Source organism: Emydura macquarii, unplaced genomic scaffold (genome assembly GCF_026122565.2).
Source record: "Emydura macquarii macquarii isolate MOO-44397 ecotype Brisbane River unplaced genomic scaffold, CSIRO-AGI_Emac_v2 contig_302, whole genome shotgun sequence".
NCBI classification, from domain to species: Eukaryota; Metazoa; Chordata; order Testudines; family Chelidae; genus Emydura; species Emydura macquarii.
In genome coordinates, this window is record NW_027130439.1 from 1,124,227 (window position 1) to 1,151,212 (window position 26,986).

The 26,986-nt window shown below is 42.2% G+C and overlaps 1 long non-coding RNA gene across 1 annotated transcript; it reads left to right on the forward strand.

Moving 5' to 3' along the window:
• The first annotated feature begins 100 nt into the window (after nt 1-100).
• Nucleotides 101-26,180, forward strand: LOC137156666 (uncharacterized). Its single transcript, XR_010920848.1, has 5 exons — nt 101-164; nt 1,011-1,132; nt 22,655-22,704; nt 24,940-25,042; nt 25,745-26,180. It is a non-coding gene; the product is annotated as an uncharacterized lncRNA (long non-coding RNA).
• The last annotated feature ends 806 nt before the right edge of the window (nt 26,181-26,986 follow it).

Consider the following 26,986-nt stretch of genomic DNA (forward strand, 5'->3'; position numbering starts at 1 on the left):
TGATTAAGAAGAGAATGGTTAACCAATTAACAAGGTGACTTAGCTCACCAGCTGAGGACGCTAAAAGAGAGAGAGGGAATAGGTGAGGCTGGATGGAAGGGCTAAAAGACCAAGATCTCAGGGAGGTGAAATCTCTGCTTACCAACTCTGTGCCTAGGGAGAAAGTAAGAACATTGTGCTATGGGGAACTTGTTGTGTTTGCACTGTAAATAGAGCAGGAGGTGTTACATTTGGCACAAGTGATGTGTAAGCACTGTTTGTAGAAAATGAATCCAAGGTGTGGGAAGCTTGTCTAAAGATGCTGCTTATTTTGTTAGGAAAACAGTAGGGGTAGCTGAAGTTCAGGTTTTGATAAAACTGAAGGTTGCCATTATGTTTGTATTCTAGTGTCCTATAAATATTAAAAATAAGTGACTGGACAATGACCAAGATAAAAGATGACTAGTGGGCTTCTTCATCTTTACAACAACTGCAAGCTGTTTGGTTTACAGAGCTATCTATCTTTGTATGAAAGTAGTTTTCAATGAAGTTTAAAACTCCAGGCTTGAATGCTGATGTAAAAGAAAACTTCTAGAGTCTGATGAGGCAGATATTTTTCCAGACCATTTTAAGCTTCTGACTTATACCAAAAGTTTGTCTAAAAGCTGATCTCTGTTCTGTAGTAGAAGCACCCTCCAGACAAGTTTCCCAATAAGGCTTTCAAAACTGTGGTCTTTAAATAGTTCTTCTAGGAATCAGTAGGAGACAAGAATACTTGAGCATTACCTTTGTTTCTTGATTTTTCAACAGCATGGACCATAGGGTCCTGTTCAATAGAAAAGAACAAATATTTTAACAAATTAAGTAAAATATTTTGTTATGCTCCATTAAAGTGTTAATTCTTAATGTAACAAAAAGCAAGCAACTGGTGTGTGCGCGCCTAAAACTCCCTATTTTGCTATGCAAAATACCCTTCTAGACCCTCTTCATGCTTTCATGGAGATATTTCCTAGTCCTATCTCCTTCAACAGAGTTATTAAGAAGAGGTCACGACAGAGTATTATGTGCATGTGTGACAAAAGGAGCTGCCTCATCAGAATCGCAACAGCATGTTATCTTAACAGATGTGATCATGGGAATTTTCTCATTTAACGTGAGTAACCAAACTTTAATTGCAGCAGTTCTATATTAATGTCTGCATATGTCAAAGGACACATCTATGTATACTGCCATATCAAATGTGTCCTTGTGTGTATAGGGGGGACATTAATGGAAGAACATCAAAGGAGACCCATTGACTTGCTGAGAGATGTAGCGTTGTGATCATTTCAGTCATTCAATTGTTTGTTAATTTTGACAGCAAGTAATTTTATACATTGTCAAGTAATAGGGGGGGAAAAAAACCTTCATGGACTAAATGCTCCCAGGCCAATTTTTTTAAAGGTGCTTTGCATGAGTATAGCAAAACCCTGATTTATTCATCTGTTAGAATGACTTCTAATTTGTATAAGCTCCATGGCACTGGACTGTTCTCCTCTTCCAAAGAAAGAGTAGAGACCCGGTTCTGAAAAAACTGTCCATGCAGAACTGTCACTGAAATCCATGCATGTTAACTGCATGGAAGTCTTGTCCACTCAGGACCCTAGAGCAAGGCCGGGGCTTGTTTGTCGTATCCTTCTGAATAAAACTAGGTTGTTCTGTTTTTTGCTTGGCTTTGTCTCAGTTCTGTATTATGGTGGGGTTGTTGTGTTGGGAATGTATCTTGCATGAGAATTTTCCATGAGCAAGTTCTAACATCCAAAATGAGAGAGGTCCTGTAGAAGTGGCAGAGGATTGGAATACCAGGGCTGCTGATAAGGCTATATTATATGTCTGGGGGTAGCGGTGAGCTATTGGTATTTCTGAGACTGTAGCTACATTTCTGATTCATTAAGCTTCATTGCTTTTGTTCTTAGTTTGTTCTGTGCCCTAAGTGTCTAGGAAACAGTACAGCAGTTGTAGCTAAAGCATTGACCATATCTAGCTGAGCATAGTATCTAATGAGATACAGGGCAGTGTAATAGCAAAAGGTCATTTTAAGGGGTTGTTAGAATGTGAACCTAGCAACACACTAGAAAAAATATCCAATTTGGCAAATCAGTGTGTTTTTATTCCTGTGCTTAATATATAGTAACACTGATTATGAAGAACACTACATCCGAATGTTACTGTCCCTTCCATGTTTCAAACTTCCCCAGACTGGGTTTATAAAGAGTCAACGTAGCAACAGTTTTCTTGCCTGTCTTTAGCTGTACTTCAGGAGTTAAAGGGCATTCTGGCTTTAAATAGCATCATCCTTCTTGAATTTGCCGTACATTCACCTGTGGATTTCTGAAAGGTATTAATGATAGCTAAACTAATTAAATGATCTGGTGCACTTCTTGTTTTGTTTCCATCCAAGGTCTTAAAACTAATTTGAAACATTTTGGTACAAAGCACAAATATAACCCTTTGTCCTCCATGCAGTGCTTTGTTCTTCAAGCCAGGGACCAGAGGGAGACTAGCAACCACCAACTGTCAATTTGCTGTAAGGTTGTGGGGTACTGTAAAAATAGTACAGTTCATTTTGGCAATAAGAGACACTTGTTGTAGCAGGTGGGTTCAGGTTCCCCACCTCCAAGTTGCACACAGCTTTAGTAGGGTTCTAAACATTAGACTGATCATGGACTACCAGCATACCCCCTCCTCGGTTTGTGGTAAACATAAGCAAGTGATAAACAGAGTCGCAAATCGCAGAAGCAGTAGAAGTTATCTTTTCCTTCACTATGACTGTAAGCTCCACTCTGATTCAGAGATCAAGCCTGGTTTTTAATTAGCAGTGTAAATTTCACAATAGAAGAAAAAGGGAAGATATTAGTGCAGTGTGATGCTTCAATACATACCAGACACTGGAAACAGCAACTGACACCAGTATGCTAGTAGCTGCTGATGTTGCTCTACTGGTTGGCTAGCCAGGTAGGAAGCCCTCTAGTGCTCCACCATACAAAATAATATTCCTAACATATTTATCTCCACACAGTGATTTGTTCTTGAGTCTAAACTTCAAGTGCTCAGCAGTACAGTCAGCACAACGATTGTTAAGAGAATTTTCTTGCTTTCATTTGTCCATTGGCCAAAATCAGGTATAGTAGCATTTTAATATCTGACGCATCTGCAGAGACTGCATCTTTCACTAGTGTAGGAACAGACTTAATGATCAAATGTCTTTTTTCCTCCTTTCAGAGAGTTTAAGGCCAGAAGGGACCACTAGATCATCTAGTCTGTATACACAGATTAATTTTTACCCAGAGACCCCATCCTTAGATTAATAAAATCATGAAATCTAGCGGTCTCCCTCTCTGTGGGACCATGTTGCTTTTCTCAAAGCAATGTCTTTAACCACAGCCTTGCTCAGTAGTAGCCTGACTTTCATATGTTCAGAGTCTGGCCTGAAATGATGATCCTTCATGTATCCTGCTATGCTAAGCAGCCTGCCTGATGGCTGGTATACTACTCTTCTGGCAGTATATTTGCTTGCTATATGTGCAACAGCATGCCATGGACTGAGATTAGAGAGTGTAGTGGGGAGCGGGTCTGTGGAGGGAGAAGTGCCCTAACGGATTCTCTTTAAAGTAAATGTAAGTCTTCTATGGGAAGCCAGGAAATCTCAATAGAATTAACAGAAATGATAGTTTTATATTTGGATTCTAATCATATGGAGCCATATTCTCCTCTGCTATTGCAATCTCACTGAAGTCTCTGGCATTATACCAGCTTAAATCAGGGCTGATTTTGACCCAGTGACTTTAAAAAAAGGTTGCACTGGCATAAATAAGAGGAGATTTTACCCCATCATGGTCTGTTCAATCTCTCAGGGAAATGGAAGTGTGTGTGTGGGGGGAAGAGTGAACTTACAATATACAAATAAGCTTGTGCAAGGATTATATCTGCTTTTATCACTTTATAGGACAATGAACACCAAATCAGACACAGGTTATTCTGACTTGAATTCTTCAGAACAAACCTACTCCTGGCTGCCATATCTAGAAATGGGACAGACCCCCATATATAAAGAACCCCCATGCCCTGGTCTCTTTGCCCACCTCCACCCCAGCTGACAACTAAATGTGGCTAGGTCACCTTTCTACTTTTTTCCTGCCCTCCCTTCCATTAAACTTTCATTATTTCAAGAGTAAGAATGGAATTCTCCCTAAGGAAGAGAAATCTCCAGCCCTGTAACAGGGCATGCTGTCCATTAAAGGCAGGTTTTGACCTATGGTGAAAGAGTAGCTAGCTGCAGGTGCATGGACTCTATAGATAGTTGGAGAGAAACCAATGGCGCCAAAGTGAGAAACGGAGTGAGTGACTGCTGGTGTTGGGTGGGAGGAGAGGAATTCTGTATACTACCCATTCTCTGCTGACCGCAAGCAACTTCTCTTCCTCTCTGAGTGGACCAAATTCATCCCTAGTGCAGTTTCAGTACTTTTCAAGCAAATCTTTAGCTGAGAGATTTTCAGTCCTGTGCCTGTGTTTAGAAAGATGCTGAGCTGTTTCCATATAATGCCTCCTCTGTGAACTAGAAGTACCACCACTGCTATCTGTTTTCACCTAGAAGATGGCTGGCTCCCTGAGGTGATGGAAAAAGATGCCACTGTTTGATTTCAAGAATGTCCTCTTGCTCATCTGAGCATTTCTGTGGACAGATACACCTATATTGTGCCTCCCTATCGCAAGATGCATGATCTCAGTTTCAGCCAAGTTTTACTCACACAGGTACACTGAAGTTAGTAGAGCTACTTACAGTAATGCTAGTAGGATTATATAGTATGTGTAGTATTTAGTCTCTGTGTGAAATACTTCTCATCCAACAACTATTTACAGAACATAGTCTTGACTTTCAGTACAGGTATTGCTATGATGTGGCTATAATTTTACATGGATGTGCTGAACGAAGGCTCACTGAGTCAGATCTGTCAAGACTACTACTGCTAATGACCGTGTACTGGGGTATGTTGTGTTAATTTAAATGGAAAAATGGGCTAAGGGTATTAACATAACCCAATCACTGTCCAACATTAAAAATAGTATTAAACAAGGCCCAGGGCTTGGTATACAGAGACTTAAGCGTGCTTAGCTCCATGGCAGACACACCATTACAAATCTTTAACTTTTTTTATTAACTATTTTCCTTCTTTCCTTTTACATTTCAATTTTTTTAAATATAAGTATTAAATAAGGCTTTCATTTTAACAACACTTTTGGTTCCTTTTCCCTTTAGCTGGAGAGTGTTAGAAGAAAAAACCCCTTGTCTGACAGTCTTAGATGGTATCCAAGAATGTACTGTCAACCCAGGGGGTGGTTGGGATTCAGCTGGCGGTGGTAGAGATGTTGATGTCATCTGGGTCCCTCTCTTTCTAACCCATTCTGGTCAGGATATCTCACAGGACCAGGATGATGAAGGCTCGGGGCCTCAGGAAAGGGTGACAATAGCAGTCATGAGGGTGAAGCTCACTGCAGTAACCTCTGTTTTCTGTCTTTTCTTGTTTTCCCTTTCTTTTTAAGGACCCCAAAAGGGAGCGATGGGTGGAATAGCCCATTTCCCCCCTAATTTTGCCCACAATTAAGTCTAATATCTGACATACCAATTTTGGCTCATTAACGTCCAGCTGCACAGCTCCTGTTTTTTTTTAACAAGCATCATTTCAGCATAGTCCTTGAATCATATCAACTTGGCCTTTTGGTTTAGATTAATTCAGTTAGTCTGTCTCTCTTTCGTACCTTTTTCCCATCGGTGTTTGTAGATTATTATAACCTCTCATTAGCTTCTTACAATAGAGCTCACAATTCAGGTAAATCTGTAGGCCCAGTGGCCACAACAGTGGGCACTTTAAGCCTGCGGATCAGTCTGCAGATCCATATTGTCTGTCCCAGAGATTGTCCTGCAAAGTCAGACCCCATCGACCCAGGAAACAGCCAGCCAGTGAGTGAGTGAGTGGTCCTGGGATGGCAGTACAGTCTGGAGAGAATCCAGAATACAGCTCTGTCTATGGCATGGGACCAAAGCCCTAAGAAGTGGATGGGTCCAGGCTCCCCTCATCTGTAAGCCAGAAGGTAACCTGGGAAGTATTGTTCTTAAGGCTCATGGAATTTGTAGCGCCACCCGCCTTCCTAACATGCACTTCCGTGGAGTAGAACAGAAGCAGCCTCCTCCCATAGAAGAGAGAGACCGTGGAGGGAGTCGGTGCTGCTGGCCAAATCTCTCAGAAAGATTTACATGTCTGGTTTGGACTTGGACTGCCAGATGTGAGAGAGTTAAAAGCTACCAGATAGATTTGCAGTCTGGAAAACATGAATTACAATGAGGGCGTGTCTACACTGAAGCTGGGAGTGAGCCTCTCCTAACAGGTTGCCAGACTCAGGCTAGCGGGACTTGAGCTAGTGCACTAAAAATAGAAGTGTGGGGATTGCAGCTTGGACAGCAGCTCAGGCTTGCAAGCCGACCTGATCCCCCCCCGGGTCTGAGCTCAAGGGGCTAGCCAGCCAGCCTGACTGTCTGTCTCTGCTGCGATGTCCACACTGCGACTTCTAGTGCACTAGCTCAAGGGAAGGCAGTGGACGTGATATACCTTGACTTTAGCAAAGCTTTTGATACGGTCTCTCACAGTATTCTTATCAGCAAGTTAAAGAAGTATGGGTTGGATGAATGGACTATAAAATGGATAGAGAACTGGCTAGAGCATAGGGCTCAACGAGTAGTGATCAATGGCTCCATGTCTAGCTGGCAACCGGTCACAAGCGGAGTGCCCCAGGGGTCGGTCCTGGGGCCGGTATTGTTCAACATCTTTATTAATGATCTGGAGGATGGGGTAGATTGCACCCTCAGCAAGTTTGCAGACGACACTAAGCTGGGGGGAGTGGTAGATACCCTGCAAGGTAGGGATAGGATACAGAGGACCTAAACAAACTGGAGGATTGGGCCAAAAGAAATCTAATGAGGTTCAACAAAGAAAAGTGCAGAGTCCTCCACTTAGGAAGGAAGAATCCCATGCACAGCTATAGACTGGGGACCGACGAGCTGGGCAGCAGCTCTGCAGAAAAGGACCTGGCGGTAAGAGTGGATAAAAAGCTGGATATGAGTCATCAGTGTGCCCTGGTTGTCAAAAAGGCTAATAGCATATTGGACTGCATTAGGAGGGGCATTGCCAGCAGGTCACGGGAAGTGATTATTCCCCTCTATTCGGCATTGGTGAGGCCGCATTTAGAATATTGTGTCCAGTTTTGGGCCCCCCACTACAAAAAGGATGTGGACAAGTTGGAGAGAGTGCAGCGGAGGGCAACAAAAATGATTGGGGGCTGGAGCCCAGGACTTATGAGGAGAGGCTAAGGGAACTGGGCTTGTTTAGTCTGCAAAAGAGAAGAGTGAGGGGGGATTTGATAGCGGCCTTTAACTACCTGAAAGGGGGTTCCAGGGAGGATGGGGCTAGGCTGTTCTCGGTGGTGGCAGATGACAGAACAAGGAGCAACGGTCTCAAGTTGCAGGGCGGGAGGTCTAGGTTGGACATTAGGAAAAAGTTTTTTACTAGGAGGGTGGTGAAGCACTGGAATGGGTTACCTAGGGAGGTGGTGGAATCTCCATCCTTAGAGGTTTTTAAGGTGAGGCTTGACAAAGCCCTGGGTGGGATGATATAGCTGAGGTTAGTCCTGCTTTGAGCAGGGGGTTGGACTAGATGACCTCCTGAGGTCCCTTCCAACTCTAATATTCTATGATTCTAAGTCCTGCTAGTGGGAGTCTGTCTACCCAGTCTGGGAGGCTTGCTTCCGGCTACAGTATAGGCATATCCTCTGTTTAGTGGAGTTCAGCCTATACGTTGTATTGGAGAACCTGTTTGTAAGAGGTTATTTGATAATGGTATACAAGTAGAATGAGATGCAAATTCTTAACAGTGAAGGGACATAATAAACTGTACGTCACTTGGGCATCTTTAAATCAAGGCCAATATCTTTCTAAAAGACAAACTCAAGTTCAGCCACATGTTGTTGTGCTTAATGGAGTTGTTACTGGGTGAAATCCTACACCCTGTGCTATGCAGAAGGTTAAGCTAGATGACCATAAAGGTCCTTTATTGGGCCTGGTTTCCCTCTCCACCCTTGATCCAGTGGGCAAGGAAGTAATCTGCAGCCCTATATCTAGCACAACTTACTTCTCATTCTGTGGTGACTCAGCTGCATTGACTGGTGCATTTGATAGCAGAATCAAGGCTCTGCCCTCTCCCTGCTTGCTGTTCTCCCTCCCATGTGCAGCAACCTGCAATATGGATAGCCTGTACAGGGGCATGAGGGGGACTTATGCCTTTATATTCCCTATGTGGGTGCTTAACATGGGTCACAATCATGCCTTGAATTATTTGAACACGAGCAAGGATTGCAGAGCTGAGTTACTTGATAGGATCTCACCTGATCTCAGCCCCCCCCCCCCCCCCCCTTATATATTTTAAATTATTTTTTGCTTCAAGTTTGTCAACTCTGTATTTTGAGATACTTATCAATATATTTTACTCTGGGCTTGGATAATGGGCACAGGCCTACAAGAGCACCAGAGAGGATGCACATGCAGCATATGGGCAGTGAGGAAGTTTTGTCCTTATTCAACATGAACCACTTGATCAAGAATAAGCAACACATTGTGCAAAAGCTCACATGTAAATTGTTTTCAATGGTCTTTTATAGTGAACTTTTAAAAGGAGAGTACAGCGGAAAGCTGACACACTGGGTTTAACTACAATGCTAAAATGATAGGTTTAGAGTAATTACTTTGCAGCACAAACATGAAATGAACCAGTGAAGGATTAGTAATGTTTATAGGGTGAGCTACTAGTGATGTTGTTATTGCATTAAATGGTTCATTGTTCCCCCATTCCTGCTGTCCTGCGATGTTCCCAGCTGGGCAAACTGTGAAATGGCTTCTGACCACATTGGCTAATGAAGCTCTCCTATTAAATGGAGTAATGAATGCACAGTGCATCAGATAGGGTGATAAGAGTGCATTTTTGCTAGATAAATGACTTGCTGTACATCTGGCAAAAATGGAAGTTGCTTCTCCCCCACCCCCTCCTCCCACACACACACACACACTTGCATCACTAGCTTTTTTTGTGGTTTTGGAAAGTATGGCAAAGTTTAGAGGAGTTGAAGTTTTGGATTTGACATGCTGAAGCCTTTAAAGTGTAGAGCAATGCTTTGTTTGTCTCTTCTAGCAACTACTTCGCTCGTGTGGATTGTTTCCCACTCCTTCTCATGATCAGCTTCAAATGTTGCCAAAGAGACAGATATAGAAGGGATCTAAAGTGTATCTAGCCACTCGCTGTCTCTCAGATAGTGTTACAGTTGTAGAAAGAGCTGCAGAATTAGGCAGGCACTTTTTATGCTGTTTCCCAGGCCATTAAGAACATGGATTGTTAAATCTTAATTTTGCATAATAGCAACAAAGTAAGTCAAATCTTGGCCTTATTAAAGCCATAGGAGTCTTGCCACTGATACTGATAGAACCAGGATTTAGTCCACAGTTCACAATAAAATTAATTAGCTTTGAACGTTGCACAGAACGTCAGAGCCACATGTCACTGACCAAGGAAAACAGTATCCATGAGGAAGAACATAGTAAGGTCAAGTCAACCATGGAGCATGTAGATCTTGACAAGCCTGATGCCAATGACACTTACTTTGTTGTTGCAACTCTGTTGAAGTCCATAGGGATGCCTGATTTTAAAACAGTACAAGTGGATCAGAATCAATCCCACAGTTTTTTAGCTGCCACACATGTAAAATGGAGGAGGAAGTACAGATTCAGGGCACCATCTTAATTCTGATAAATCCAATGTCTCTGAATAGCCAGCACCTGCTTGCACAGCTTCATTATACACCAGGTTTGTTTTATGCTAGCTCAATTATGTAAAATGAAGCCAATTAAATTTTGCAAATACACATGGAAATCCAAGACATCAAGATCCTGTTTGCACATGCTTCACTGCAACAGAATTATGTAAAAGCTACTTGACAGCATAGATGCTGAGAACTTTAGTGCCCTGAACTGCGAAGTAAGAAAATGTGATGCATAATTAAATGCCAAGAATTTGGTTACTCTAAGTCAGTCCTTCATTTTTGGTACTCGAAACAGAATCAAGATGTTTATAGACCATTAAAATTCAGAAGTGCGCTATGCTTGTGAGTGCCTTGTTCACAAGTGCCTTGTTCATCTCTCATTCAGCACCTACCAGTTGCTCTGTGCTCTAACACAAATTTGGTCCCTGACTGGGGAACTTGCATTGTAAATGCACTGCAGATACTGTACAGTCATTCCCATGTATGTGATGCATTATGGAGGGATGGTAATGATTCTGTAGTAAAGGCTGTCAAAAGCTTTCTGGTTTTGACCCTCTACATGCACTTTGCCAAAAATGTACTAAACTAACTGTCTAGGTTGTTGCAGTAGTAAAGAGTTCCATGGTAGGAGTGCTTCTCAAGGGTAAGAACAATGCCAATCTCTCCCTTCCTTCCCTATTAGAAATGGCACGGTCAGGGTTTGTTCTGGTTTTGATTTCTGTTGAATAGAGCAGGGGACTGGAACTGAGAGTCAGGGTATTGTTGTAGGAAAGTTTGGGTTAAGAGTTGAGTTTTGTATTGTTCTGACCACTGTGAGGTGTCTGTAAAATTTCTCAAGTGCCATAACTTTTAGGAGGATCAGACAAGATATTCATAAGAGGCATGACACTTTGGAAAAATCAGACACTCTCTCTGAAAACTGTTCAGGCGTTTATTTTTTAAGTCTCCTTTCAAATGTGACTTCTTCTCCCACCCTCAGTGAAGATTAATGATTTAAAAAATTAACTGTCTGTGTCAAATTTTTTTGAAGTTATGGGATCTGGTTTTTGGAAATACAGTGAAGTCTTATGCATGTAGCTCTGTGGCTTTATTCTTCACGTGGGAGGCTGGCCTTGCTATTTTCTAAAGTATAGTTTGCAGGAATTTTTAATCTCCATGAACTTTGATGCCTGAAGTCTGGAGCTCTGGCACAAGAGAGGTGGTAGGAGATGCAGGGAGGACTTTGAGCATGGGAAGGATATTTCTTTCACTGTGTCAGGCATTCCGATTTCCTTGAGGTTTAAGATATTGTAATCGCCATGAAGTCTGACCTGCTGCAGAGGTTGCATGTTTGGACACTGTAATGCCTATGAGCTCTCCTAAGAGGTAGTCTGGGAAGCCTTCAAATGGGGGCAGGAAACAAAAAAAGACTACAATCAGCATGAAAGAATGAGCCTTCCAGTGCAAACATGGTCTGTGTGGCTTGGTGCCCATACTGCAATAATACAGGCACAACAGCAGATGCAACCTAAGGATAGTGTAAGTCTGAGCTTATTACAAGATGCTCACTATGTTGTGATTTATTCATGACAGGTCTGTAGTGAGTGTGATTACTTTTCAACTTGTGGTCACTTCCACCTTTATCCTCTCTCTCTCTCTCCTATAAGTAGCCATAAACTGCCTCTTAGAACTAGGCAAATGCCCCCACTGCTTCACCCCCAATAAACCTATTTGTTTGAATTTAAAAATGAGTTCACTTCAGCATATGGGTGTCTGGTTACAGCTAAGGGTCTTTGTGTTCTAATGCCTTTTTGTTTGTAATGTGGACAGGACCCCGTGGATAGGGAATTATGTCTAGACTTGTATGACCACTTAAGTTATGGGCTCTTCGTGTCACAGTTCAAAAGGATATTTATATTATCAATGCAGGATTCAACGTAAGAGTAATACTGCTGTATTTAAAAAAAACTAAACAAACCTAGGTTTTGCAAGCAATGCTACCGTAATGTAAAGGATTAGTTTAAGACCACAATAGCATAATTAAGGCTACAATTTTAAACCCCACTCACTCAGTTGTATTTAATTACTTGGTTTGTAAAATCATTCAGTCTCTCTGAAGCCCACTAGCAGAAGAACCCAAGTACTTTTTCCTTTATCTTAGTGACTCAATCAGATCCAAAATGTAGCATTAACGTCAGATTTAGACCTCAAGTTGTTACCTTTTCATCTTATAAAAGTGTTCCTCTTCTGCTGCCAGCAATACAAGTTGGGCTGTGTGCCACTGTGAACTGGCTCAACTCCTGTATATGTCTCTCCTATACTACTAAGTGGTAGACCAATGAAGGTAGTATTGAGAGGGAAGAGTTAATTACAGCTGCCTGGGGTGGAGTGCCTCACTTGATAGGGGCTGTTTCCAAGCATCTTGGTGTTCACACAGTGAAAATTGGATGTTGGTTCCCTGGCCCAATAATAGCTATTTGAGGCATGTTTTGGAGAACAGGCAAGTTCTGATGATATAAAAGAAGAGTTTGTTGCAAGCTGCAGTCTTGGCTGAGTATTGCAGGATGGTGCGATCAAGTATTTATAGACGTGGAATGAAAGAGTTCTCAAAACAACAAACTGACCTTCCTACCTCCTGTTACTGCTGGTGACCAAGTGTTTGTAAGAAGTGATGGGCCCAAATCAGGGATTTTGGATCAATAGATAAGGGGGCAAATCCGATTATAGGGGAGACACGCTAAAATAGCTTAAACAGGGCAAAACTGCAAAGAATGGGGCAGGCAGACCCCCAAATACTGGTGGGTTTTCTTCCATAAAATATACCAAGCCACCAATAAACAGCTTCTGATCATCTCACTGGTTATTCAGAAGACAAAAACACAGTTCCTGTAAAGCCATCCAGCCCTTCGCTTCAGACAACCAAGTCAAATATGATGGAGATTACTGAAAATATCCATCATATGTGTGTGTGTTTTTAAAAAAAAAAAAAAAAAAAAAAAAAAAAGTTCTTAGAATCCCAAAGGATTGGACACATTACCAAACAGGTCAATGAATAGTTCAGATCTTACCTACATACACGCTTAAAGCCAATGCTTATTAACTAAACTTAATTTTTTTTAAAAGAGTATTGGTTAAAGGTTCATATACATACAGATGAGGAGAATGAAAGTTCATAAGTCAATTTCAAAGTAGAGATGATAACTGAGTTTGCAAATTGAGAACTTTGCAAAAGTTTCTGGAAATTACCCAGCTTGGGGCTCATCAATCCCTGTTTAGGGCTTCTTTGTTAGAAATCTAGTCAAGAGAAATGAAGCAGGAAATGAAAATCAAAATAATCTATGTACAGAATCTGTATAATTTCTTCCATAAGAAATAGCAGGGTGAGCCAGTCTCATGACTGGGACCTAGGGCTAGCAACTTGAACCTCCCCTGATGAAATCCAAGCATTCCTAAGATAAAAAGGATTGGGTCCAAAGCTGCTTTTATAGTCTTTTAGCCGGCTTGACAGCAGATATCACAGCTGGTCACCCTTGGGTGCATAATAGGTAATTACTTGTGGTTTTGAAGTAACATCTCCTATTTTCTATGCATACTACATTAGCGCAAGGCAATCAGCAATTTACAACCATTCACAGGTGCTTACTACTTAAACTTGAAAGAGAAGTAAAAACAATAGTGTTATTACATTCAAGTTTCATTTAAATTTTAATATCTTTTGATTTTTGAACTAATAGAATATAGTGACAGACAGGAACTATTTGGTTTCATTGGTAATCACTAACAAGATTATAGATAAACAATAACTGCCAACAATACACTTGCATTTCAAGGCTTTAGCCTATACAACATGGCTGTTAGCTGTTTACAAGGAATGGCTCTAATTATTTCAATATCTTTAAATGTGTCCTCAAAAGTTGATTTTTTTGGTGGGGGGTTATTTCAGCCTGCTAGGCTTAAACCTTTCTGGCCCAGTGTCACAGTGCTTATTTTAAAATATGAAGGGCTTGATTCTGTCCTGAGTTACAATGGATGTAGATATCTCCTGTGAAGACAATGAACACAGGTGAAAAATGGCATGAGATTATATTGATGTAAGTAAGATCCACCTATTGTCTCTAGTCAGCCTTAGACTGTGAAGTCTCTAGGACAAGAGACTGCCTTAGTTGCACTAATTTGTACAGTGCCTAGAACTGTGGGGACATTCTGGTATCCGGTGTGTTGGTGGCAAATGGAACATTCAGACTCTGTCTGAACAGTTAAAGCCATCCTCATCGAGTAGCCAAAAAACCTGAACATGGATATCTAGATTTTATCTGAAGTGCACTGCCAGGAAGTGGTGAAAAGTAAGCTGAGGAGCATATGTTTTGGTTTTCAAGCTGCTCTGACCATGCTCCAGCAAGGGATAGCCATTGTACTTCCATACAATGCCTGATGCATGTTGCAGGGTTGGCGGGTGATTAACGAATGACATATCAGCATCTGATTCCATACCAGCATCACACAGCATGGTCCCATCAACATCAAAGCCAATGATGCAGCTGCAGATAAATTATCAGCAGCTGCAATCAATCTGCAATGAAACTCCAAGAAGAGATGTTGCCATGATCATGGGTGACTTTAATGCACAGGTAGGAAAGGATAGTGACACCTGGTATTTGATAAAAGTATCCCCTCACTGAGGAATCTTGGTATTCGATAAAAGAACAAGAACAGAAAACAACTTCTGGAATTTGCAGCTGCCAGTGATGTGGTGACAGGGAAGCAAGTCAGCAAAAAGTCAAAGGAGACCTGGTGCAGCCCAGATGGTTTCATTAGGACTGCATGTCCTCATCAACTATCATTGGTGATCAAAGGTCATGGATGTACAAGTTCACAGAGGTGTTGAACTTAACATTGACCATCGACTTTTGCTGACAAAAGTGCATATCCATCTTCAAAGACCGCTAGTTACTGGGCAGCGACTAGTCTGATTCAACCAAAAGCTCTTATTACCATCAAACTACCTAGTGGTTTTCTGTTCTGAACTGCTTAAAGCTATTGAAGCTTTAGACTGAAGTCTCACTCCGTGTCCTCTGAGGAATGGAGCAGTTTCACATCATCAGTGCTGACAGATGGCTGTCCAGTGCTGGGATCTCAGCCCTTTAAATGTTCTCCATGGATCAGTGAGGGGATACTCTGCAGTCAGAGCTAAAAGGGGGAGGGGAAGGCTACAATCTGATCTTCAGAGACGCATTTGTCAAAAGCCAAAGCATAGGCTGAATGGGTTCATCTCTGGAATGTCCTCATGTAAGGAATCCTGGTGGCTGACTCAGGCCAACACTACCACCGCATCCCTTATTCAGCTCTGATGTTTGCAAGTGAAGGTGGCACCAACTTGTCTGGTAAAGAATCAGGATGGCAGGATCAGTTGTATCAATAGGAAAATCATTAAGATGTTCCTCAATTATCCATCAACTGCAGTCCCTCTTCCATTTGAAAAGGGGCAGGACGTTCTGAAAGAATCTAACCTTCCTTCAACCAAGAGATCTAATCAGAAGAGATCTAATCAGTCCCCAAGTCTGGGAAACCACCAGGGGGTTTGTAACGTCACCCTGGAGTTGCTGAAGACAAGTAAGTATCGTTGCACCATGGTTGCACAGGTTCTTCTAGGCTATCTAGCATAATAGCCTCCCAAATGACAGGAAAAAAAGTGGTATACATCTGTTCAAAATGGATAAAGCTGAGGTATTACACTGCTGTTGGTCCCAGGGAAAGTCTTTGCTTCTGTGTTAATGTCTCAAATCAACAATGTATTTCATGGCAAAGGCCAAGATACTCAGTGCAGTTTTAGACCTGGTCATTCCACTGTCATCCAGATTTTTTTACCTTGAGACAGGTTTTTTAAAAGATGACTGAATTTAATACTTGTGTGCAGCACTTTGTATAGACTTCCATCAGGCCTTTGATTCAGTGCATTGAGCAAGTTTGTAGGAGATGGTGATGACTCAGCATCCCTGGGAAGGTACTATAACTGAGAGAACAGCTCTATAATGGAATGGAAAGCTGTGTTTGAGTCAATAGTAGATGTACAACATGGTTTCCTATTTCCACAGGAGTTTGGCAAGGCTGTGTTGTCACCATTGTTCAATATTAGCATTGAGTGGCTGATAAGCTTGAGGAGGCTGGTGATGGTGGTGCGTTAAACACTATTCTGCGCCTAGATCTCAATACACCGATGACATTGTCTTGTTGGCTCAGTTTGGTGAATCGCTAAAGCTGATGGCCAACCTCTTCAAAAAGTCACATGCATTGGCCTGGTTTATTAATCCAGATAAAAATGAAGTCCCTGGCCATTACCATCAAGCAGCCTTCAGCTTTCAATTACAACCAGCTCAGTATTAATCCGTCTGGGCAGGACACTGAGCCGGTGGCAATTGTCAAATATTTGGATGGCATCATAGACGGTGCTGGAGGATGCTCAGAAGATGCAGATGCTCATAACAGCAGCAACTGCCATGTTTTGGGCCCTTCATTGGCGTCTGTGGAGGATGTTAGGACTTCAAGCTTGCTCCAAAGCTGCAGTTCTATAGAATCACAATTGTACTAACTCTCTTGTACGAAAGTGAAATGTAGGTTCTGCGGAAGGTTGAAGATCATTGGATTTGACATCTTTGATTCTTGTCACCTTCATCAGCTGCTCCATATTAAGTGGTAGTACAAGAACAGAAGTGATATTTGAAGCGGAACTCAGCAATTGCCTACATCAGCACCGGTTTGGTATTGGTGACTTTCTTGGTATGGACATATTAGAATGGAAGGCCAATGAATTCCAAAGCACATGCACCAAGGAATGCCGCTACATGGTTGGCGATCATGTTGGCACCAAAGGCTTCGGTGGCACAACAAGATTGCCAGTGGTGAACAAACTAAATATCCAACCACACCACCTTAAGGACCTAGCCAGAGTGATCCAGATTGTCTCCAAGGAGGCCACATCCCTTTGGGATAGACCATGATGGCACAGTGTGACTCTGATCTCTAACTGGAGGTGCTACGACAGTATAAATAGTAATAATCAGATTCAGATCTAAAGTAGTCGTCTTCTATTAATAGTCTTCCTAAGTAATAACGTTAGGAGTAAAGCTGTGAGAGAACTGCTGTCCCAAAGAGTGCTGTCCCTCCTTAGCTAGTGCAGTAAGAACTCCCTTTCCTACTCCAATCGCCTGTAACCTTTGAATAACTTTTACCACCATGCTTGTCCAAAGTGCTTGAAGTCTGGGCCAGATCCTTAGCTGGTGTAAATTGACATAGTTCCATTACCTCCATGGGTCCTTGGTGGCAAGAATATTTCCTGGTGGTGACTTGTATTAGGGCTTCCTTCAAGGGACTATTGCACAGACTATCTGTGACATTTAACAGACCAGACAGAACATGAAATATACTGAAGAGAACATTCCTGTATCTGAAGAGGAGGAGAGCATATCTGTTATGTCTGCTCCATCTCTGACTTTTGATGAGCGTGGACTTAAGTAGAGAGACAGCAGGGATAAATTTGGCTCCACAAGTCTTGTGGTTCTATGTGTCTAGTGTCAGAAATGGTGGAGTGCTGCAGTTCTACCAACTTGAAGGGCAGGGCTGAGCTGAGTTCCCTCCTTTTGGCATTCAGTTCCCCGGGATGCTGCTAAATTATCTTTTCTAGTATTGACTCTTCTCCCTAGAGCACCAAAAAATACTCTTGAAAAGCAAACTTTTTGTCTTTGGAATGTACCAAGTTGCATGAACTGTCAGGCATTTTCAAAACAAAATCCCAGGGAGAATAATTTCAGTCCCCTAAAAGGTCTGTCCCTCCCTGTGCAAGTAGCTTTTCTCACATGAAAAATATCAGATCTGATTCTTACAACAAAGTAAGAAGCAAATACAGCTGCTTTATTTTTTTAAAGTATACCAAAACCTCTCTCCACTAAATATGTTTACAAGAACTCTTTGCTGTGCTACTTCTCCCATTGGGAAAAGCAGAAGAGTGCAACAGCAACAATGGAAGGCTCACTTCTTACACACGCTTAGTTATATTCTATCTTGTCTTTATAAAAAGATTCTCCAAAGGGTTTGCCTTTGAAAGCTTTATCCCCCTCTCATGAGAACACCTCTGACATGGGATACCTCTTAGTCACTTGTGCTTAGCGACTCTTGCACTGTCCTGTGCTTTAACAGTGGCATTAGCATCTAAGTATATGACACTTACTTGTCAGTTGGTACATGTCTATTTAATGACCACTGCAAACCATCCATTAGCTGCCGCCAGAGGTGAATGGTCAGGGATTCTGCATAAATGTAGAGGTCATGTAGTCCAGTCTCCCCTGCCCTGAGGCAGGACTAACTATCTAGACCATCTCTGATAGGTGGTTTACATTATATTCTTAAAATCTTCCAGTGAAAGAAATTCCATGCCCTCTAGGTAACTAGTTCCATTGCTTACCTACACTTAAACATTTTTTTTCCCCTAATGTCTAACCTAAAACTCCCTTGCTGCAATTTAAGCCCTTGGCTACTTGTCCTGTCCTCAGTGGATATAAGGAGAACAATTTATCACCCTCTTTTTATAACAACATTTTACGTACTTGAAGACTTATGTCCCCCCCAAGTCTTCTCTTCTCCAGACTAAACAAACCTAATTTTTTTCAGACTTTCCTCATAGGTCATGTTTTGTAGACATTTAATCATTTTTGTTGTTCTCTGGACTTTCTCCAGTTCATCCACATTTTTCCCAATGTGTGGTGCCCAGAACTGGATACAATACTCCAGTTGAGGTCTTAGTGCTGAGTAGAGTAAAAGAATTGTTTTTCCTGTCTTGCTTACAACTCTCCTGCTAATACACGTCAGAATGTTTGTTTGCGTTTTTCCAACTGTATTACACTGTTGACTCGATTAGTTTGTAATCCACTATAACCCCCGGTCTCTTTTTGCAGTACTTCTTCCTTAGCCAGTCATTTCCACTTTTATATTTATGCAATTGATTATTCCTTCCTAACGTGTCCTTGACTGAATTTCATCCCATTTATTTCAGACCATTTCTCAAAATGATTATGAATTCTAATCCTATGATCCAAAGCGCTTGCAACTCCTCCCATCTTGGTATTGTCCACAAACTTTAAGTGTGCTGTCTCTGCCATTATCCAAATTATTTATGAAGACATGGAATATAGAACTGGACCCAGGGTGGATACTTGTGGGACCCCTCGCTCCCCCCACCTCTGATATGCCCTTCCAGCTTGACTGTGAACCATTGATAACTACTTTGAGTATGGCTTCCAACCAGTTGTGCACCCACCTTATAGCAAATTCATCTAGGCTATATTTCCCTGGTTTGCTTATAAGAAGGTCATGTGTGACAGTATCAAAAGCCTTACTAAAGTCAAGACATATGACATCTACTGCTTCCTGCTTATGCACGATGCTTGTTACTCTGTCAGAGGGATATTAGGTTGATTTGATATGATTTGCTCTTGACAAATCTATGTTGACTGATACTTATCCCCTTTATCTTCCAAGTACTTACAAACTGATTGTTTATTTGCTCAATTACTTTCCTGGGTACCAAAATTAAGATGACTAGCCTATAAAGAGGGGAATAAGGACAACCCATGGAATTACAGATACCTACTATATTTGCCCTTTTCCAATCCTCTGGGATCTCTCCTGTTCTCAAAGATAATCACTAATGGCTCAGATCTCTTCAGTTAGTTCCTTAAGTTTCTAGGATATATTTTTGTCAGTCCCTGCCAATTTGAAGACCTCTAACTTGTCTAAGTAATTCTTAATTTTCTTTCCCTAATTTAGCCTCAGATCCTAGCTCATTTACATGGATGTTCACTATGTTAGACGTCCGATCACTGCTAACATTTTGGGTCAAAAATGAAACAAAAAAGACACTTTCCATTATTGTCTTTTACTCTTCATTGAGTAATGGGCCTATTCTGTCCTTGATTTTCCCCTTGCTTCTAATGTATTTGTAAAATGTTTTCTTGTTACCCTTGATGTCTGTAGCCAGGAGAGATGGTCCCCCTTAGAGAAGGACCCAGAGGGGGAGCCGGACCCACCCTGGCCGATAGAGCCCCGAAGGAAAATCCAGGACTGGAAGCAGGGGGGCGGAGCCAGGCCTTTAAAACCCCAGCCTGCAAGCTCAGTCAGGCATAGACAGCTGAAGGAGAAGAACACCCCTCCCCCGAGGCTCCCAACTAAAACCAGGCCAGAAACCCACACTGACAAGGAGCGGACGGACTTACCCGCTGCCTGGGAGCCGGAGGAGGGCCCACCTGAGCAGTACAGAGCCTGGGACCCGGAGAACCTACCGGCCCTACTCGCAGCCTGGGGGCCGGAGGACCTGGATGAGCTGCCCTCCGTGGAGGAACCCATGGAGTTGCCAGAGCTGCCACCCGTTGATGAGGAGGGGGACTACCCCACCCCAGCGACCCGAAGGAGGCAGGTACCTAGAGGGCTGGGGAGGAAGAAGCCCAGGGGCAGCCATAGACGTGGCTGAGTCTGGGGCAACCTGGGAAGTGTGTTGCAGCAGGAGCCCTGCCGACCCCATGGCAAACACCTTTTGCCACTGTGAGGGCCCTGGGCTGGGACGCAGTGGAGACGGGTGGGCCTGCGTCCCTCTCCCCCCTTCCCTAGCAACCCCGAGAGAGCCTCACCCTCCATACCACTCCAGAGAGCAGGCCTGCTTATTTGCCAGCCCTGCCTCAGGGCCTGGCACTGGACTGCTTGCCCGCCCACCATGCCTAAGGGCTGGGCAAAAGATTGCTTGCCCGGGAAAGGGCTTGAGACTGCCCCCCAGCAGGAAATAGCCGGGAGGGGTGGTCCCCGTCAGAGAAGGACCCAGAGGGAGAACCCCGGATGCTGCCCCCTCCCCGTCCCCGCAGGAACTCATCCACAATGTCCCTAACTAGTTGAATCTCATTTTGTGCCTGGGCCTTTGTAGTTTTGTCGCTACGTGTTGTGGGGTTTTTATATTCATCCTTCATAATTTGACCTAAGTTCCACTCTTTGTATGACTCATTTTGTGCTTCAGGTCATTGAAGATCTCCTGGTTAAGCCAGGGTGGTCTCCTACCATGCTACTTATCTTTCCTACACATTGGGATCGTTTGCTCTTGTGGCCTTAATAATTTGTGTCTCAAAAAAAGAAGGCCAATTCTCCTGAACTTCTTCCCCTTAAACTTGCTTCCCACGTGCTTTTACCTACCAATTCTGAGTTTGCTAAAGTTTGCCTCTTTGAAGTCCAATGTCTTTTCTGCTGTTTTCCTTCCTACTATTCCTTAGATTCATCAACTGTATTATTTCATGATCACTTTCACCCAAGCTGTCTTTCACCTTCGAATTCTCAACCAGTTCCTACCTATTTGTCAGATCAAATCAGCCTCTCCCCTAGTGGCTCTCTCTATCTTGTATAATAAAAAGTTGTCCAATACATTCCAAGAACTTGTTGGATAAGCTATGCTCTGCTGTATTATTTTTACCAGTGGATACCTGGATAGTTTGTCCCCATCACTATGAAGTCTTGTGTTTTAGATAATTGTCAGTTTTTTAAAAAAAAAAACCCTTACCAGGAAGAAGTGGATAAAGTGGTCTCTAGCCATGACATCACCCTTGTTTTTACCCTTTTATCCTTACCCAGAGACCTTCACCAGATCTGCCTCCTACTTCTATCTTGACCTTACTGAAAGTGTATGCATCTTTGATATACAAGTCAACACCTTTTTTTTTTCTCTGCCTCTCCTTCTTGGACAATACTCCAGTCATGTGAATTATCCTACCGAGTTTCTTTGATTCTAATTATGTCATAATTGTTCTTAATATTCATAATTATTCTCTAGTGTTTCTCATACTTCCTATTCCCCATAAATCTTACATTAGTATACAGATGTCTAAAATATTTCATCATAAACTTTTTAAATGTATAAAGAAAAACTCTAATGAAATGCAATTATATGATTGCACTTGATTTGCAAAATCTCTGGGAAAACCAACAGCACTTAGTCCTCCATTGTTTAAACTCTTCTTTCCTGTAGTGGGTATGATCCTGGACTTTTGCCTACACAAAAAAAAACCCTTGACTTCAGAGAAAGCTTTGCCTAGCTCAGTTCTGTAGGATCAGGGCTAGAACTGATCGAATAATGCAAATAGTGTATTAAAATGCCATATTCCATTAGCTGTTGCTGGTGGAATCAGAATATTTATTTTTTTGCAGGTGGTAGCTGTCTGCCAGGAATTGATGGGAGCATTTGAGAATCCCAAAAGTTTCATAAATTTCATTTGATTTGATAGCCTACAAAAGGAGTTCATTCCATACTCCAGGCACCCTGAATAGTAATTTAAAATATACAATAAACTTTCAGATAAATAATTACTTGAACTAGAAGCTTGTTATTCACTATTATGTTAGTCATTTATTCTTCTGCTTTTAAAAAGTTCTGTCATCCATTCCGGAAATCAAAACAATACTGTGACTTAAGTCATAAATCATACATCCAGAGTAGTCAAAATAAGTAACCCACAGATGGAATCTGTTCCCATGAACTATTTAGGTAATATTTATGAACAGCCATACACTGTGGAAATCAGGATTGATCCATGAATGATTCCAGAGTAGCCAAAAGGCTGAACTTGCAATTAACTAATTATTCACCACAAAAGAGGTGACCTTTTGAGTCCCCGTGCCATGGAACTTTGAATTATCCACTTCTTTGGGAAGCCTTCAGCGTAATAGATGAATATAGCCTCTAGACCCACTTCTTTACTGTGTGTTCTTTGTTATACAGAAAATCTGCCCCTGTGGATTGACTGATACGTCACTCGTACAAAGCTGAGTGTAAGTGGTGACTTATCCCCATGTTCTCTGTTCTCACGGGTCCTTTCTTGAAAAGATAAAATATATAATCCATAGAAAGCCTCCTGAGGGGGTTGGGGTGCTTGCCTGCCCCTTCCCTTGCATTCAGTAGCAACAGAACCCCAAAAGCCCCACTGAATCCTGCAGCAGAAATTGGTACTTACCTCCTTGTGTGGCCTGAGGGATGCACAGTGTTCTGTGGCAACCCTGGCCCCAAAATGGAGAAGGGGACATTATAGCAAGAGAAATTAAAAGTCTTTTGGGTCCCATTGTGCTCACTAAGAAAACCCTGGAACAGGGGAAAAACATTGGTCCAGTGATCAGGGTGCTATTCTGGTGCTTGGAAGAGGTGAATGGTATTGTAGCAGGGTGGCCATTTACTGAGCACCTTCTCATGGCAGGCGCCTTGCCACTGTTAGCTCAACCCCTCTTGCAGGCCGCTGAAACACTCTCTGTTCTGGTTCACAGCACCCCTTTCTGGGACTCGTTTAATATCAAATGAAGTTTACCCAGTTCTTCGCTAGAAAATAATCCAAACAATCCTCAATGAGTTCCCAACATAAAGCCCCAAATCATAATTCAACAGTTCATATTTAGCTCCATTTCTTCTCCTATACTCAGAGCTTTTCCTCTGTCAGTCCATTCTGCCCAAAGCTGCCAGTTCCCTGCCCTTCTAACTGTAGCCCTCTGGCCCTGGCTTCCTTCTCCATCAGTGTCTCCCTTCTGAGATAGAAGACACTCATAGAACCGTGTCCTGGTATTTTTCTCCCCTCACCCAACTCCTAATTCCTCAGGATTGATTCCTCTCTTCTCCCATTTTCTGGGCCTTTGTTTGTTCCAACATCCTGGAATGGGATGTACTTGCCTCTTATAAAATGGGAAGGGCTTGGTTTTTATCTTAACTTGTGAGGAAACTAAGACTCAAATGCTGAAATGCATCATTTTTAAATTGGGAAAATTATTCCACTGCATCTATTTGCATTTACAGCAATGTTTTGATGATTAAATCACTCCTATAAAATGCTGTAAATATGAATGTCCATCCTTCACTTACTAAAAGCATGCCTGGTCTTGTGAAGTGCTGGGCACTTCCTTGGAGGTACTGAACACACATCTCCCATTAAGTCAGTAGTTTATCACTTGCTCGTTTAGTTTCTTCTTAAACAAGCAAAGTAGGAAGAGATAGGTCTGAGGGCCACTGGAAATACTTCCTCAACACATCCTTTGGAGTGTTAGTAATACTTCTCATGTATCCAGAGGATATCTAAATGGAAGACCCCCCGCATTCTTTCCCTGACAAGGCTAAGGAAAAATGGCAAAGACAGCCTCACTGAAAGGAGCTGTACAATAGAGTCCCTTTGTGATTCTGTCAAAGATCCAGGCGGAGCTTGGGATCAGGAGAGTAGAAATTACAAACAATGAAAACATCAATAGAATGTTCCCATCTTCATGTAGAGTTGGATATTTCAAATAAGCCATCTACTTTTATCTGAATGTAACCTTGCATGGCTCATTTTACTGGGTGGCAGCAGATGTCTGGGAACTTGCAGGTCATCTTCCGTTCAGAGGGAAAAAAATGGGGAGGCAGTCTGGGTTTATTCTAAGTGGAATTTGGTTTATGTCCACTATACACCAGTCCTGAAACAGAGGTGATCACAAACAGCATGCTGGCAATCCCTTCATTCAGGGATCTCAGCCCAACACCAGTGCCCACTTCCCACAGAGCAACTCTGCCTCAAGAACTAACTCCAGTTGGAAAACAAGGCATAGAGCAAACCCTCCTACTACTTGCACAGCTCCTTCAACACCGAAACTTGCATAACAAATCTAACAATACACAGCAAAGCCTGAACATTTCCTTGAATGGTAAAGAATTTGGAAGAATGGGTGTAACAGCACTACCTGGTGATACCTGCAATAACATTCATATCTGGAGCATCAGATCACTGCATTGTTAACATTAGTAGAAGTGTACTACATATCCTCAAGACTATTTATTTTTCAAATATCTAACACAAAATATCCCAAAGTAGTCTTTCAACTACTCTGAAATACAGCTATGTCTGGGAAGAGCAGCCTGGAATAGCAAAAAAGCAACTAAAATTTCAGCCAACTAGACTAGGGCAAATGCCTACAAAAAGTGCTATAGGATCTTAAGTCCTCAGATAAGAGACAGAACCTTGGTTTTAAGGCCTCATTGAAACAATTGTTTTTCAGTTATTTGAGAGAAGCTCCAGCATACATGAGATTTAAATGGAGAAACTAGCCTCAGGCCTAACAGAGAGCTGGACATCTGCTGTGCCCCCTGATGGGATCAAAGGTAAGGCAGTGAAGCAGGGCTTTGATGAGTGTCAGGGAGAATTCATGGAAGAATAGTGGAGGCTACAGCATGGATTCATCAAAGGGCAGTGGGTTATAGTAGTGACAAGCAAATCTCCAAATTACCAGAAGTGTGGCTCAGATGAGCAACTCACGATGAGTTATGTTCTTGAAGGCTGTGTGTCATGAGTTACCCTTCCCTCCATTCCAATGCTTGTTGTAAAAAGCAGAAGGCTACTCACCCCGGCTGCAACTGCTTTAAAGGGAAGTCAGGTATCTTTCCCTCTTCTCCCCCCATGAAAGGGGAAACTTTTAACAGGAGGTTCCGAATCGCTTCACCCAACCCCAATCAGCATTGTTGGGCCTTCTGATGCCAACCTTTAATGCTTCCCTGTCCATGAGCACTGAAAGTGCGCAGTACTGCTGGAGTGCTTCTACTAGAAGCCACAGACAAGAGGAGTAGCAGCAGACTGAGATCCTCCTATAATATCATAAAAGGAGAGGTCAACTGAGAGAGGCTAGTTCTTATTCTGGTGAATCCATTCCATTCATCCCTATTATGAGCCCATCTTTTATTGAAAGTTTCCATGGGATTCTATAGTAATAATCTTGAAACTCTGTAGTAAAACTCCTGTAAACTAAGCTTGGACCATTGCCCTGGAACACTGCCGTATTTTGAGTGAGGTGTTGACTTGCTTTCCAGCTGGAACAGATATCATTAAACCGGCATTGAGAGTGTGAACCAGTATCCAGTGGAAATCCCTTCTAAGGACTGCGGTGCATTGGCCTTGATGCTGCACTGACTGAAGTCAATTGCTTCCGAAGTGCATGGTCAGGCTCACTGGGAGGGTGCTGTATTGAAGCTAGTGCCGCTGCATGTATTGTAACAATATTGGGGTTCAACAAAGGGATTCTGATTTAGATCCTCAACAGAATTTAGGCACCTAAATGCCTTCGACGATCTGGGTCTTTGTCCTCAAGCCGTAAACTTGGTACCTTTTAACAAAAACTAAACTCACATTAAGGCATTTTTTAAACTGTCATGGGTACAGAAAAAGAAATCGGTGAGATGTTAGAATGCTTCGTATGGTTAGTTGTGATGTGCCATAGTTTGATACGCTCTGATAAAGATTTTAAAGTGCTTGTAATTATTATTTTGCACTCGGGTTTTGAGAGTTAATTTCAAATGCCGGTGATCAATTGTCAGTGAATGGGAATCTGAACGCTGCCGCATTTAGTCAGCCTCTAACCTGACTGCCTCAAGGTACCCTTTGAAGTCTTTCCAAATGAGAGCTTCAGCCCCCTCACACAAACTGTACAGTGATTATGCTCCACTTTCAGTGCTGAGAAATGCACTTTGACAGGGTCTCATCTGTGCTGCTTTTATATATTATGGAAAAAATATTGTCTAAATCTCCAAAGCACATTCTTGCAAGTAGCCTGGAGGTAACATCTTTAATGGTAAAGTTTTTGGAGGGGGTGTATAGAATTTTTAATATCTCATCACCCTTTTTCCCTTCCCTTCTTCCGGTTACATACTAGCACAGATGAACTGCAAAACATGTTGCTGACAAAAGTGTTTAAAAAGTCTTGGGAACAAATGGCTTGTGGCTGTCATGCAGGCCTATGCTATGAAGCAGGCTACGGATTAAAATCTGGCGAAGTGAAATAAGTGCAATTAAATCAAAGTGAAATTAAATTCAATCTATTTTACATTGCCCTCAAACTTTCATTGGGCAACAGATTTTTTTAAATGAAACTCATAAGTCCATGGCAGATGTTTCCAAGGGGAAAGCTGGAGGTCTTGGCTGCTGGGTAGAAAACAGCTATGGTTTTTGGTACTCGGATTGGTATGGGAGGCACATTGGGTTTTGGCACTGTGGAAGAAATGGAGACTTCTGGCACTGGAGAGGCATCTCCTCTTTCCTTTCCTCCTTTGAGGCAT